Raw genomic sequence first — 16,790 nt, 5'->3', positions numbered from 1 at the left:
TTATTTATTTTTACATAATTTCTCCGCTTGAGGATCCCCCATGCTCCGCTCGAGGCCCCCCAACCCTACATATAGTGAGACAGAGGGGCGCTGTTTCGCTCACTCGGATGCTTTCTCCGGTGAGATAGTATCAGCCACTTGCAAATTGAAGGAATGTTTGCCCCCGGGCCGGCCTTTGCCCAGACCTGGACTGGAGGCAGCACAGAATCAGCAGCATGTAGTGTGCCACTCCAACAATGGTATATTGTATTGACATGCCACCAAGTGGCTCTGAAATGTAGAAAGGTGAGTTCTCTATTTAGCATTCCAACAGGTGTGTGCCCTTTGTTGAAAAGCATCATACAGATTTCTCTCTCCCGACCGGTTACCAAAGCCGCATAGTGATAAAGATGGTGGTCAACACTGCAGCCCAGTGGTGCTCTTTGGGAATGAATAAGTCATTTATCCAGCCCTCCAACAGGTGCATGTCGGCTCTCATGTCAGAAGACTTTGGATTGATTTAGAATTGTTTATTTTAAGGGAAATCACTTTTAATGTTTCTTTGGAAGATTCTGATATTATGTTTTATTTTTGACCGAACTGATTTGGACCCCGATTCAATTGTTATTGTTAATTAGCTTATTTTTCTAAGAAGATTATTTAATCATAAGATTAAGTTTAAGGTTTTAAGTTGTTTAAGGTGGAACTGAAACATTATTTTGAAATGATCAGAAAATGTCAAAACAAAAAAGCAGTCCATACCATAAAACGTTTTGACAAATGCACATTTTATTTTGACGTGTAATCGCCCTGTCTATGTTAAGTTTATGTACTCTTTCCAGTATATTAACCTTTTTTTATTTTTTGTTATTATCCAGTATATAATTAAATAAATACATTTTATGTGAAAGTCTATTTTAAAGACTCATTGCAGTCAAAAAATGTGAATACCTGTGTTTTACTATGAGGTTGGAATAATACTATGAAATTGTGAAAATTATGATAATGCCCTTTAGTATAAGAGCTGTTTGACAAGAATGCCTGGTGACATCACCAGGTGGTAAATTAGTTAATAGACCAATAGTAAAGAGAGTTCCAAACCCCTCTGCCAATAACAGCTAGTTTTCAGTTTCCCTCTCCCCACTCAGACCACTCCCAGATAGTCCTAGCAAAATTCTCGCTTGAGAAATTGCTCTTCGCTAAGAAGCTATTTCTATTTATTTTTTACCATTTCAATTAAAAACATCACAGTACTTAATTGTTACACAGAAATTATTTGATATTGAGATAAAAAACACAGAGCAAAGATATGCTAAGCAGGACCAGTGCTTAATTAATTTGTAAATCGGGAGGTCCTGGAACACATTGAGAGAAAAAAAGTGTCAAACACAACGTAGCATCGCAGTAGACAGAGTCAACAACCTACTATCGATGGGGGTGAAACGGACAGCACTCTCCAAGGTGCTAATTAATTCAAAGCATTTTAGAGGTCACTGCAGTATGCCTACATACTTGAGTATAGCTGCGGGGCTCACAAAAGTCTGACTTTCTTATGGCCTAATTTTCTAGATATCAATGTACAGCAAAAATTTGAGACGTCACTGCAGAACACCGGCCATATGTATATGCACACATACTCAGCTGTGTGGCTCACAAGCTCCGAATTTCAAATCATTTTCAAGACATCAATGTAGCAGTAGAACAAATAGCACAATATCGGAATATAACTTCAAACAAAACAAATCAATGTAGGCTACAGCAGAACACACATATGAGAATACATAGGCCTCCTGCCTATGTGATAATATGACGCACGTATTCGGATTAACTTCACAGCACAGAACAAGTTTGTAAAAAAAATAATAGTAATTGCCAAAGTTTTAAAAACCTAATCGAAACCCACAATGACTCTCCCCATGTCAAGTCTACTTAACTACTGACAATCAATGTCTTGCTCAAAGCCATGCTCACAACCTATGGCTGTGACGTTTAGCCTCTTTCTAAGGCTGTTCAGAAGACTCTGGCTGTAGTACTGTCTATTTTTTTAATTTTGAGTGTTAACTGGGGACAGCATGGAGTCATCAGGCCAGGTAGTCCTGAGGCATGGTCCTAGGGCTCTGGTCCTCCGAAAGAAAGAAAGAAAGAAAGAAAGAAAGAAAGAAAGAAAGAGAGAAAGAAAGAAAGAAAAAGAGAGAATTAGAGAGAGCATAGTTAAAATTCACACAGGACACAGGATAAGACAGGAGAAATACTCCAGATATAACAGACTGACCCTAGCCCCCCGACACAAACTATTGCAGCATAAATACTGGAGGCTGAGACAGGAGGGGACAGAAGACACTGTGGCCCCATCCGATGATACCCACGGACAGGGCCAAACAGGCAGGGTATAACCCCACCCCATCAATATAGCACTCCTAGGTTACGCTTGGGGAGAGATAGAGAGGGGTGTGGTCGACCCAGAAGGGGAGAAAGAAACAGGTTGGACTCACTTCCTGGTATGACTAATCAGGTTCCAGGCCTGCTCACTTCATTACACAAAAAAATTAACTACCATTACTCAAAGCCACAAACGAGACATGCTTTTATTTGCAGCTATCCAGGATAACACATTCCGAAAGCTCCATTTGTCGCCCAGTTTTCCCAGAGGGTAAATTGCAATTTAGAGTCACAAGGTTTGCACGGCAAAATCAAAATAACTTAAAGAATTTGATATTTTGTGCCGGGGGCTGGTCTAGTGTTGGTACTGCTGCGCCCACAATACACATTGCTCTTGGAGGCATTCTATACTTCTTCACTGTACTATCTATATAGTGCCGTTTATAACACAGGTTTGGGAGGAGAGCTTTAAGGTGGCTACAAGCTCCGCTCAGTTGATCTACATGCATGTGGGTGGAGTCGTTTTTGGGGGGCAGCTGACTCTTTCCGTTGAAGAGGAAGTCCACCATGTGTAGTGTATATCAACTAGGGGGCTTGGGAAGCCAGATGAGCTTACCAAGCAAGAGGGACCAAGGCATTCTTTTTGACTTATATGCCTGTTTACAAATACTAGCTAGCTACATGTCAACCTAGTCAGGTGTACTATGCTTTACGGCGCTACTTTTTAGCCACATAAGCAGAAGCAAACATGTCTCTCTGTGAATTGCAATTGCTAGAGCTTGAACAGCAAGAACTGCTCTTACTACTCATGAGGAGAAGAAGAAGAAAAAGACTGAGAAAATGGCAAGTTCGTCCACTAAACACTAGAAGAGTAGACGGTGGAGAATACACATCTCTTGTCCAACCAATGCGAAGCATTGACAAGGAAAGACATTGTCAATCATTTTGGATGTCAGTTGCCAAATTTGAAGACCTGCTTTAGCAGCTTGCCCCTCACATCTCGCACAAGAGAACGCACAGCTCGCCCTTAAGTGCTGCAGAAAGACTGTGACCCTGCAGATTTTGGCGAGCCGGCAACACACAACAAAGTATCACTGCGAGTTATAAGCTAGGAATCTCCACAGTTTGGGAATATCATCATGGAAGTGTATTTTGTCCTGAGGGAGGATTTTGTTGCTTATCCCTCCGTGGCAAAATTGGCTTCACCATGAACAATGTGGGCGCATATGGTCTGGAGGGAAATGCGGGAATCTTCTCATGAAGCAAGCTCAGCTTCCAAATCATTGCAGGCCAGCTGCCGCTACCAAGGCCTGGGTGCTTGCCGGGGACCCAAACACCAAGCCCATATGTCTTTGTGGGAGGCGAGGCATTCCCTATGATGGTAAACCTGATTTGACCATATCCAGGTAAGATATGCTAGAATTTCAGATAACTGCTTTGGGATCCTTGCTGCAAGATGGAGGATCCTGGGACAAGCCTTTGAAGTTTCCTCAGAGAAAGCTAAGTCCATCGTGAAGGCCTGTGTGGCCCTCCACAATTACCTTTGCACCACAGACACTATAGACATTGACACCACAGAGTCGGTACACGGTACATCCACCCCACGCTTGTCGGCCACTCAACAAGGTACTGAGGACCTGCATCCAGGAGAGTGGAGAGAGGTGTTACAAGGGGACAACAGCTTCCTGGACCCAAGACACATGTCGGCAGACAGGGCAACCAGAGTTGCTACTGACGTGCGCAACAACCTCAAGAACTACTTCCTCGCACCAGCTAGTCAAGTGTCTTTCCAGGATGCTGTAATGTTACAGTTAATGTTTGAGTGTGGCTTGGGGGAAAAAAACATGTGAGCACATATGTTCTCTTCCTCTGGTTGATGACTGTATATATATATATATATATATATATATATATATAATGTTGTGAGCTACACACTTGGTTTTGCTGTTTGGATTTAGCTGTTGTTGTTATTCCCACATTACAAACCACAATAAAGACGACCACAATTCTAGTCACTTCATCCATGTGTTGCTTTAGTTTGTCATATCTTCTTTGGAGGCTAGACCCTTAAAACCTGTCTAGCCCCGGGGTGCCGCTAGCGGCACACCCCCCCCACCCCCACTGAAAAGGCAGAGCCGCGAAATTCAAAAAAAAAATTTTTTTTTTAAATATTTAACTTTCACACATTAAAGTCCAATACAGCTAATGAAAGACACAGATCTTGTGAATCCAGCCAACATGTCCGATTTTTTAAATGTTTTACAGGGAAGACACAATATGTAAAGATGTAAATCTATTAGCTAAACACATTAGCATAATCCACCATCTTTTCTTTGTCCACCAACACCAGTAGCTATCACCAATTCGGCTAAACTAAGATATTGATAGCCACTAACCAAGAAAAAACCTCCTCAGATGACAGTCTGATAACATATTTATGGTATAGGATAGGTTTTGTTAGAAAAATGTGCATATTTCAGGTAGATGTCATAGTTTACAATTGCACCCACCGTCACAAATGGACTAGAAAAATTACAATGAGCAACGTGTTTACCTAACTACTAATCATCAAACATTTCATAAAAATACACAGCATACACTAATCGAAAGAGACAGATCCTGTGAATACAGACAATATTTCAGATTTTCTAAGTGTCTTACAGTGAAAACACAATAAATCGTTATATTAGCATAGCACATGTGCAAACATTACCCCAGCATTGATTCTAGCCAAAGAGAGCGATAACGTAAACATCGCCAAAATATATTAATTTTTTCACTAACCTTCTCAGAATTCTTCAGATGACACTCCTGTAACATCACATTACAACATATGTAACAGTATAACTTTACGTCGTCCCCTCGCCCCGACACGGGCGCGAACCAGGGACCCTCTGCACACATCAACAACAGTCGCCCACGAAGCATCGTTACCCATCGCTCCACAAAAGCCACGGCCCTTGCAAAGCAAGGGGCAACACTACTTAAGTCTCAGAGCAAGTGACGTAACTGATTGAAATGCTACTAGCGCGTACCCGCTAACTAGCTAGCCATTTCACATCCGTTACACTCACCCCCCTTTCAACCTCCTCCTTTTCCGCAGCAACCAGTGATCCGGGTCAACAGCATCAATGTAACAGTATAACTTTAACCCGTCCCCTCGCCCCGACACGGGCGCGAACCAGGGACCCTCTGCACACATCAACAACGGTTGCCCACGAAGCACGGTCGTTACCCATCGCTCCACAAAAGCCGCGGCCCTTGCAAAGCAAGGGGCAACACTACTTAAATCTCAGAGCAAGTGACGTAACTGATTGAAATGCTACTAGCGCGTACCCGCTAACTAGCTAGCCATTTCACATCCGTTACACATACATATACAGTTTGTTCGAAAATGTGCATATTTAGCCACCAAAATCATGGTTAGACAATGAGAAAAGTAGCCCAGCTGGTCAGAAAATGTCGTGCGCCATATTAGACAGTGATCTAGTCGTATACATAAATACTCATAAACGTGACTAAAAAATATATCGGGTGGACAGCGATTGATAGACAATTTAATTCTTAATACAATCGCGGAATTACATTTTTTAAATTATCCTTACTTTTCAATACAGTTTGCGCCAAGCGAAGCTACGTCAAAAAAGATGGCGTCCTAAGCCATTAACATTTTTCGACAGAAACACGATTTATCATAATAAATTGTTCCTACTTTGAGCTGTTCTTCCATCAGAATCTTGGTCAAAGAATCCTTTCTTGGGTCTAATCGTCTTTTGGTCGAAAGCTGTCCTCTTGCCATGTAGAAATGCACATTGCGTTCGGCATGAACTGGAACGGTGCCCAGAGATTCACAGTGTCTCAGAAATAAATGTCCCAAAATCGCACTAAACGGATATAAATTGCTATTAAACGCTTTAAATTAACTACCTTATGATGTTTTTAACTCCTATAACGAGTAGAAACATGACAGGAGAAATATAACTGGCTACACTAATGCTTGGAAAAACAGTAGGTCGGTGTCCTCCGCGCGCCTGACGCAGCTGGAAAAGAGTTCCTACCTACACGTGTTTTTGTTTTATAGGGGCTGTGATTGGGCAATCGATACCATTCAAAGCGTCATCACGTAAAGGCATCCAGGGGAAGACGTAAGCAGTTTCCGTATACTCATAGCAATAACAGTGGCCTTAAAACTGACTCCAGAATAGGGGCCAAAATGTGTGAAATCTGACTCCATGTCAGGGAAATTGCTGTAGAATGAGTTCTGTTCCACTCAGAGACAAAATTTCAACGGCTATAGAAACTATAGACTGTTTTCTATCCAATAATAATAATAATATGCATATTGTACGATCAAGAATTTTGTAGGAAGCCGTTTCAAAAATTACACGATTTCCATAAATAGTGACAACAGCACCCCCTAGCCTTAACAGGTTAAGACATTGACCTAACCTTGTGTTATGTGTAGTGGCCTTTCAATGAAGACTTTCCTTCCATGGTACATGGGTGAGAATGGCTGTCAATCTGTAGACAATAAGGCTAGACCCTCAAGACATTTACCTAATCAACAGAACACAAGGTGATGTGTAGTGGCCTTTTAATGGAGACCTTCCTGCTTAGTTACAGGACACGGGTGAGATTGAGGGTCCAGGTGTTGACAATGAGAACAGATCTCCAAGACATTAAAACCATTAAATAGCTTATGCCAAAGTACATATAACCAGACAAATATATTTGCAGAGAGATATTCAATTAGGAACATAGTGCAATGTAAAACACAATGTAATACACACGTGAAAAGTGTGAATAAATGGAAAAGAAAAGAAAAAAAACACAAAGTAACGTGAATTAGGAAATAATTAAATGCAAAAACATGCAAAGAATAAAAAGAACACAACACCAGTTTTAGGGTTCTGTCTCACTCCAGAGTGGACTCAGCGGACACACAGTACTGATGAATGGTCCTGTGAAAGGACGTTGCCATGTCCCTGAGAAAAGGGAGACATTGATCAGGAACCTTTGCTGGACACTGCTGCTGTTTTATTTTAACTCATGCTGCCGTTTCTTTAAGTCATCCACCCACTGCGTAATGTCAGTATCCAAAGGATCCTCAGCCGTCTTCCTCTTCCAGCCATTGGTGGAGGTCGATGGGGTTGCAGGGCGGAGAGCAAGGGTGCGCCTGGACGGTGCGTTGGGTGTCGAATGCATTGGGTATTGGTGAGAAGGGCCTGGGCGTAGGGGAGATGAGCCGGGGAGGTGATGAACCAGGCCGGAGAGAGAGCTGATGAACCATGGGGCGATAAACCATCTGTAGATGGGCCCTCTGGGCTTAGCTCTGACTCTGGGCTGTCCAAAAAACGTACAAGCACTTACCTACAACACTTACAAGCAGATAGCCAGTACATTAGAATACATTGCAGGCAATCTTAAAACATCTCCATAGGTTCCATTGAGTTAAAATGCTTACTCAAAAGAACTGATTTCATAATCATCTCAATCTAATTAGCACACACACACACCACAGTGTCTGTTTTCAGATGTTTAAACTAGCCCTGCTAATCATTATGATAACACAGGCACAGAATGCTTCCCACTCAAAATTTCTCCCATCCAGGAAAAGAGCTGGTTTCACATGTTCTAACTACGTTTGCTAAACATAAGATCACAAACACGCACACTGTACAAAAGGACTCTGTTGCATGACGAGTACCATGCCATATCTGGCATATTGCTGTGTTTCTGACGATGTTTCACGTGATCACAAAGCCAATCCAGTTATCGCACAATCGGTGGGACACACACACCAGCATCAGCCTCACTCCTTGTCGCATTCACCCTTTTCAAATTGCGAACATACCGGTCCCAAACTTTTCTCCATGTTTCTTTGATACAGTATCAGTATCGATTTTCAAATTTCGTGATATCTCCATCCAGCTGTTTGTCGCTTTGGCTCCCTCTCCTGTCCAACTCAGGCGTTCGGTGTCACCGGCCTTCTAGCTGCTGCCGGACCTGCTGCTGGCAAACGCCCTTCCCTCATCAACCCCAGACTAGTCTCGTCATCACTACACACACCTGGTTCCAAACACCCTCTATCACTGTATATATATACTCCCTCTGCCATTTGTCTTTATTGGTCATTGTAAATGTTGCTTGTTTTCCTGAGGAGAATCGCTCCTACTATTTCCTGAGTGCTTTATTATTTTGCACCTTGGGTTTCATACCGTGGTGCTTTAATAAACTCAGCAGTTCTAAACCTGTGACTGCCTACTCCTCACTACACTTGTGACATTGTTGTCTTTTGCGTGATTCTCCGAATACAACCATAAAGGTTCTCGTATTGTCTCACCAGCTCGCACAGACGCTCCTCGAAACTGGACAGAAACAGACATAATTGCACGTAGCAAAGCTTGAAATACAATCACAAAAAAGGAAGCTTACAAGAAGTAGAAGTGAAGTAGCAGAACATTGATCTCTTCTGAATTTATACCAGATGTGATGTAGACACAGGTGTGGGATTACCTTTGCAAAACTCACTCAATACTACCTCTCATTCTTCACAAGGAATGATAATTATGTTAAGAAATTAAATATAGTCTACTCGAGAAATGTTTAAATGCAGGAGTCGGGTCTCAGATTCCAGGTAGAAAAATAACATTGGATGATGTAGCTGCGGTACGCTCTCTGTTTGTCTATTCTCTGTAGACCCCTTCAGGCTTCAGACAACACATCTAATCCACAGCAGGAACGTGCATATATGGGCATTGACCTCCGAATTGGAATGCAGCCTTGGCGCAAGAACTCCATATATGGACATAGACTTTCATATTGGAACGTGGTCCTGGAGCAGGAACTCCATATATGGCACCAGACAATAATATTGGAATGCGACCTATTAGTAAGGAATTCCATATATGGACATAGTGCCGTGACCATGCCGATCTGCTCAACTGCATCCAATCTTCATTAGCCACATGCCACAACTGTAGGAAGCATTTGGAGTCAACATGGGCCAGCATCCTTGTGGAACGTGTTTGACACCATGTAGAGTACATGCCCCTTTAAATTGAGACTGTTCTGAGGGCAAATTAGGTGTTCCTAATATTTGGTGTACTCAGCTAGCACATCAATTATGAAAAATGGCAGAACTATTCCTCTGAAAATTGAATTGTGACTAAAACTGGGCCAGGACATGCTTTAAATAGTGCTATCCAACTGCTGACACAAATGTAGTTAATCACAGGAGTACCCTGACTGGGACTCAAACCCTGCTACCTGTGACTGTCATTCTAAAACCATTCCCAAAAGGCTAAAAACTCTTGGTGTCACGCCCTGACCATAGAGAGATTTTTATTCTCTATGTTGGTTGGTCGCGGTGTGGTTAAGGGCGGGTTATCTAGGGGAATTATATATCTATGCTGGTTAGGTCGGGGCGTGGTTAAGGGTGGGTTATCTAGGGGAATTATATATCATGTTGGCCTGGTATGGTTCCCAATCAGAGGCAGCTGTTTATCGTTGTAGCGAGCACTACTTTGAGCGTCACATTTCGTTTGTTCGCTTTATTGTTTTTGTTCTTTAAGTTTCTCTTCCACATAAAAGGATGGAAACATACCATGCTGCATCTTGGTCCACTCCTTATAACGGTACGCAGTCCGGAACCTCCAGAGACGGTCCACGGTCCGGAACCTCCTGAGACGGTCAACGGTCCGGAACCACCAGCGACGGTCTGCGGTCCAGAGCCTCCAGCGACGGTCTGCATTCCAGAGCTTCCTGCGACGGTCGGCAGTCCAGAGCCTCCAGCGACGGTCGGCAGTCCAGAGCCTCCAGCGACGGTTGGCAGTCCAGAGCCTCCGGCGACGATCCACGGTCCGGAGTCCCCGGCGACGATCTACGGTCCGGAGTCCCCGGCGACGATCCACGGTCCGGAGTCCCCGGCGACGATCCACGGTCCAGAGCCTCCGGCGACGATCCACGGTCCGGAGTCCCCGGCGACCATCTGCGGTCCGGAGTCCCCGGCGACGATCCATGGTCCGGTTCCTCCGGCGACGATTCACGGACCGGTCCCTCCGGCGACGATCCACGGTTCGGAGCCTCCGGCTACAAGCCACGGTCCGGTTCCTCCGATGTTGTATCCACGAGCGGAGTGGGTACTTTGCCCCACACCGGAGCCGCCCCCGTTGGTAGATGCCCACCCGGACCCTCCCCTATTGAGTCAGGTTTTGCGGCCGGAGTCCACACCTTTGGGGGGGGGGGGGGGTAATGTCACGCCCTGACCATAGAGAGCTTAGAGAGCTCTGGAACCTCCGGAGACGGTCCACGGTCCGGAACCTCCTGAGACAGTCAACGGTCCGGAACCACCAGCGACAGTCAGCAGTCCAGAACCTGCGGTCTGGTGTGATTAAGGGTGGGTTAGCTAGGTGAATTATATATCTATGTTGGCCTAGTATGGTTCCCAATCAGAGGCAGCTGTTTATCGTTGTCTCTGATTGGGGATCATATTTAGGTAGCCATTTCCCCATTGTGCTTTGTGGGATCTTGTCTAGGTATAGTTGCCTGCGAGCACTACTTTGAGCTTCACATATCGTTTGTTCGCTTTATTGTTTTTGTTCTTTAAGTTTCTCCTCCAAATAAAAGGATGGAAACATACCACGCTGCATCTTGGTCCACTCCTTATAACGATCGTGACACTTGGTGAAGTTGTTAGGTGTTGTACGAATGTTGTTTAGTATTTTTACAACAGGTTCAACTTTTATTTTTATTTATTTTATAGTTCGCTTGCTCGCAATGCTATCAATAACAATGAGAACAATGATAATCCCACTTATGGCGATAAAAACGTAATTGTTTTCAAAACATCAACATAACAAACTCTCGTCTCCAGTCCAGACCCCATCTTGAATAATAGGTCAGACACAGATTTCCTGAACACATGTGACAGTAAGCGACCAACTTCCCTGTTCTAGAAACATCATCATAAGGCAAACAGTGGTGAAAACCACCCAGAACTACACAAAGCCTAATTATCCAGTCTGAAAACCCCAGAGGAACGTCCTCCAAAAGCATCTCAGAACCACTTGCATCCTGTTTAGACACCTTGCTGGGCAAAACAAAAGATTCCCAAAGAGGTACCACTCCCAACACCCCATTGGCTCTACCCTGTAGATGCATACCTCAGTGCATGCAGTAAGAGTTTGATCAGAAGAGACAAACCAATACCGAGGCTCGGTGCAGTTGTCAAAGCCATGTCCCGAAAGGTCGAAATTCTTCTACAACAAAAGGAGCTCTGAAAGGTCTCTAAAAAAAGAAAAGAAAGGCTGTGCAAACACATGACGTAGCGTGTGACCTGAAAATAAAACATATATTTGATTCACAATCAGTCCGTCCTGCTTCCTCATCTCAAGTGGTTAACGGATGTGGTTATAACCCTCTCTTTAACTGTTAAAGATAGGGTTAGATCCACAACAGTTAAAGAGCGGGTTAGAACCATATCAGTTAAAAAGAGGGTTAGAACCACATCAGTTAAAGAGAGGGTTAGAACCACATCAGTTAAAGAGCGGGTTAGAACCACATCAGTTAAAGAGAGGATTAGAACCACATCAGTTAAAGAGAGGATTAGAACCACATCAGTTAAAGAGAGGGTTAGAACCACATCAGTTCAAGAGAGGGTTAGAACCAAATCAGTTAAAGAGAAGGTTAGAACCAAATCAGTTAAAGAGAAGGTTAGAACCACATCAGTTAAAGAGAGGGTTAGAACCACATCAGTTAAAGAGAGGGTTAGAACCACATCAATTAAAGAGCGGGTTAGAACCACATCAGTTAAAGAGAGGGTTAGAACCACATCAATTAAAGAGAGGGTTAGAACCAAATCAGTTAGAGAGAAGGTTAGAACCACTTCAGTTAAAGAGAGGGTTAGAACCGCATCAGTTAAAGAGAGGGTTAGAACCACATCCGTTAAAGAGAGGGTTAAGAACCACATCAGTTAAAGAGAGGGTTAGAACCACATCAGTTAAAGAGAGTGTTAGAACCACATCAGTTAAAAGGAGGGTTAGAACCACATCAGGTAAAGAGAGGGTTAGAACCACATCAGTTAAAGACAGGCTTAGAACCACATCAGTTAAAGAGAGGGTTAGAACCACATCAATTAAAGAGAGGGTTAGAACCAAATCAGTTAGAGAGAAGGTTAGAACCACATCAGTTAAAAGGAGGGTTAGAACCACATCAGTTAAAAGCGGGTTAGAACCACATCAGTTGAAGAGAGGGTTAGAACTACATCAGTTGAAGAGAGGGTTAGAACCACATCCGTTAAAGAGAGGGTTAGAACCACATCAGTTAAAGAGAGGGTTAGAACCACATCAGTTAAAGAGAGGGTTAGAACCACATCAGTTGAAGAGAGGGTTAGAACCACATCAGTTGAAGAGAGGGTTAGAACCACATCAGTTCACTGGTCATTTGTGTCATACTTAGCAAACGCATCATCTCTTTCTCTTTCTCTCGCACCCTCTTGAAAAAGTCGGAATCTTTTGCTTTGTGGCGTTGGGCAGTCACTGTTACAGTGCCTTCAGAAAGTTTTGACACCCCTTTACTTTTTTCACATTGTGTTGTGTTTCAGCCTGCATTTAAAATTGAATAAATGTAGATTTTATGTCACTGATCACACAATACCCAATAATGTCAAAGTCAAATTTTGTTTTTAGAACATTTTCTAAATGAAAAAAATTTTTAAAAAAATAAGTAAGTATTCATCCCCATTTTTGATGCAAGCCTAAATGAGTTCAGGAGTAAAAACCTGCTTAACAAATCACGTAATAAGTTGCATGGACTAATTCTATGTTCAATAATAGTGGTTGACATGATTTTTGAATGACTACTCCATCTCTGTACCCCACACATACAGATAACTGTAAGGTCCCTCAATCAGGTAGTGAATTTCAAGCACAGATTCAACCACAAAGACCAGGGAGGTTTTTCAATGCCTCGCAAAGAAGGGCACCGATTGGTGTCTGAATATAAAAAATATTTGACCATGGTAAAGTTATTAGTTAGGCTTTGGATGGTGTATCAATAAACCCAGACACTACAAAGATACATGAGTCCTTTCTTACTCAGTTGCTGGAGATACTGCTCAGGGATTTCACCATGAGGCCAATGGTGATTTTAAAACAGTTACCAAGTTTAATAGTTGTGATATGAGAAAACGGAGAATGGGTCAACAACATTGTAGATGTTCCACAAATCTAACCTAAATGACAGAGTGAAAAGAAAGAAGCCTGTACAGACTACAAATTTACCAAAAGATGCATCATGTTTGCAACAAGGCACTTAAGTAATACTGCAAAGAATGTGGCAAAGAAATGAACTTTTTGTGGCAAACAGGTTGGGGCAATTCCAACACAACACATCACTGAGTACCATTCTTCATATTTTCACACATGGTTGTGGCTGCATCATGTTGTGGGTATGCTTGTCATCGGCAAGGACTAGGGAGTTTTTTCAGGATAAAAGAAATGGAATACAGCTAAGCACAGGCAAAATCCAACAGACACAGGGAGACGAATTCACCTTTCAGCAGGATAATAACCTAAAAGAAGTCCAAATCTACACTGGAGTTGCTTACCAAGACGACATTGAACGTTCCTGAGTGGCCTAGTTTCAGTATTGACTTAAATCTGCTTGAAAATGTATGGCAAGACTTTAAAATGGCTTTCTAACAATTATCAACAACCAACATGAAAGAGCTTGAAGTATTTCTTAAAAAATCATGGGCAAATATTGTACAATCCAGGTGTGCAAAGCTCTTCGAGACTTACCCCAAAAGACTCACAGCTGTAATCGCTGCCAAAGGTGTTTCTAACATGTATTATCTTGAGGGGTGAATACTTATTTAATCAAGATATACTAGCGTTTTATTTTTCAAATTATATAATTTTTCTTTCACTTTGGCATTACAGAAAATGACAATTGAATAAAATTTTATCCCACTTTGTAACACAGCAAAATGTGGAAAAAGACAATAACTGTCTATGTACATAGTCCCAAATTCAGTATCAAGAAAACAGGAATAATGGAATAAAGACATTGTTGAAAACTGAGTCATGTACATCACCCTGTAGTACATTTAAGTAAATCAGGATTAGATATTGTCTCTTTTAGTACATCAATTTGGAGATTTAATTGAATTTAACCAAACCCCTACACACAGGGGAAGATTGTCCATCTGGCAATTCTGGCAAATGCCAGATCGGCATGACACTTTTTTTATTGGGTTGGCTCGTCAAAATTGACACACAAAAATATTTGTTGTATATAAAAATAAAATGAAACAAAATTTGGCATTTGTTAAGATGTATTTTTTTGCTAATTTTTATTTTACACTAATCAAATCTGCTCCGACTCTGCCATCAGTTAGACTGCCAGGATCATTAAAAACGGAAAGGGTGCTTATTAATGTAGAAAGAGCATATTCTACATTGTCACCTCACTCAAAACATCCTATTTTCTGGGCAGTTAAAACCATGATTTGGTCAAACAGTGAAGTGCAATATCCTCATGATTCCTGTAATGAAAGTATCTGCCCTCATGTGCCTGTGCCCTCGCTGGGGCCTACTGTTATGATGACCGAGCCACTCTCCTCTCTCCCTATGCACTCGAGAGAAAAATGCGTTCTGATCATATAACATTTAAAAATGCAATTGCAGGAAATTCTGGAATCCTATTTTGACATAAAAATATAGCAACTATAGCGTAATTGTAAACCCAAAATTCATCACAAATTCAATCACTGAATTAAGTTGCACATCAAAATATCGCGAATCATGCATTCCTGCTTGGATGTGTTAGATGAATACATATTTCTTGAATCAGTAGTCTATTTATTATAGTTCTTAATAAAGGAATATGAACGACTTTATAAGATGATTCCAAATCATGATTTGGGTCCAACCAAATCATGGGCTGGTGCCACCAACTGTAAAAGTTAGTGTCACCAGTGACACCGGGGGAAAATGTTAGACTGGGAGCCCTGTAATAATAATAAAAAATTAAGGTCAATGAGGTTTCAGGACAATTCGTATATTATGTGTGTAAATCTGTGACAGTACGGACCTTCCAGCAGGACAATAACCCCAAGCCCACCCCAAAATCACAAAAATGGTTAATTGAACACATGGCCATCTAAGTCTCCAGACTTCAACCCCATTGATAACCTGTGGTTGGAATTGAAGAGCAGTGGTGGACTTAACATTAGGTAGAACAGACAATTACCTTATGCCTCACATCATCAAGGGGCCTCGTTCGTGAGCTGGGCATCATTTTTCTGCTTGAGGATCCCCCATGTTCCGCTCGAGGCCCCCCAACCCTACATATAGTGAGACAGAGGACCACTGTTCAGTTCGTTCAGATGCTTTCTCCAGTGAGATAGTATTAGCCACTTGCGAATTGAAGGAAAGTTGGCAGGTGAAAAGTGCACTGTTCGGGTGCTGGAATTTTTGGGATGAACGTGAAGTGATTTGTTTGACAAATCAGATGAAAACATCATGTTTGGTTGTGTTCATGGCACAGTCAAATGTAATACATTTTTACAGTTAAATGACATGTATTTACTATAAAAGCCATTAAAAAATGTAGGGGGGGGGGGGGGGGGGGGGGCTCAGACAGGACTCTGGCTGGGGTCTCCAAATCACTATGACCGTCCCTGTTGAAGAGGGCAGTCCATAATTGCAGATGAAGGATATCAAGGATCTGAACATATGATTTATGTAGGAATGGTCTAAGATCCCTCCCAATGTGTTCTTCGATCTCATAAACCGTTTTAAAGTTGGCGGTGTGCGCAGTGATGTGGGCTGGTGTGGATAAATTGCCAGGGCCAAATTCTTGTCCCAGTCAGCCCGTGCCCAAGCACATTAAGCAGCTGGAGGCAGCACAGAATCAGCAGCATGTAGTGTGCCACTTCAAAAATGGTATATTGTATTGACATGCCACCAAGTGGCTGTGAAATGTACAAAGGTGAGTTCTCCATTCAGCACTCCAACAGGTGTGTGCCCTTTGTTGAAAAGCATCATACAGATTTCTCTCTCCCGACCGGTTACCAAAGCCGCATAGTGATAAAGATGGTGGTCAACACTGCAGCCCAGTGGTGCTATTAAGCCATTTATCTAACACTCCAACAGGTGCATGTCGGCTCTCATGTCAGAAGATTTTGGATTGATTTAGAATTGTTTATTTTAAGGGAAACCACTTTTAATGTTTCTTTGGAAAATACTGGAAAATACTGACATATTTGATACTGACATAACTGATATGGACCCCAATTCAATTGTTAATTTACTTATTTTTCTAGGAAGATTATTCAGAAGATGAAGTGGGCGGAGAACAAACCGCTTTTAAAGTTGTTTAAGGTGGAACTGAAACATTCTTTTGAAATGATCAGAAAATGTCAAAAC

This window comes from Salvelinus fontinalis, chromosome 42, assembly GCF_029448725.1.
Source record: "Salvelinus fontinalis isolate EN_2023a chromosome 42, ASM2944872v1, whole genome shotgun sequence".
NCBI lineage: Eukaryota > Metazoa > Chordata > Actinopteri > Salmoniformes > Salmonidae > Salvelinus > Salvelinus fontinalis.
This window is presented reverse-complemented; position numbering follows the sequence as displayed.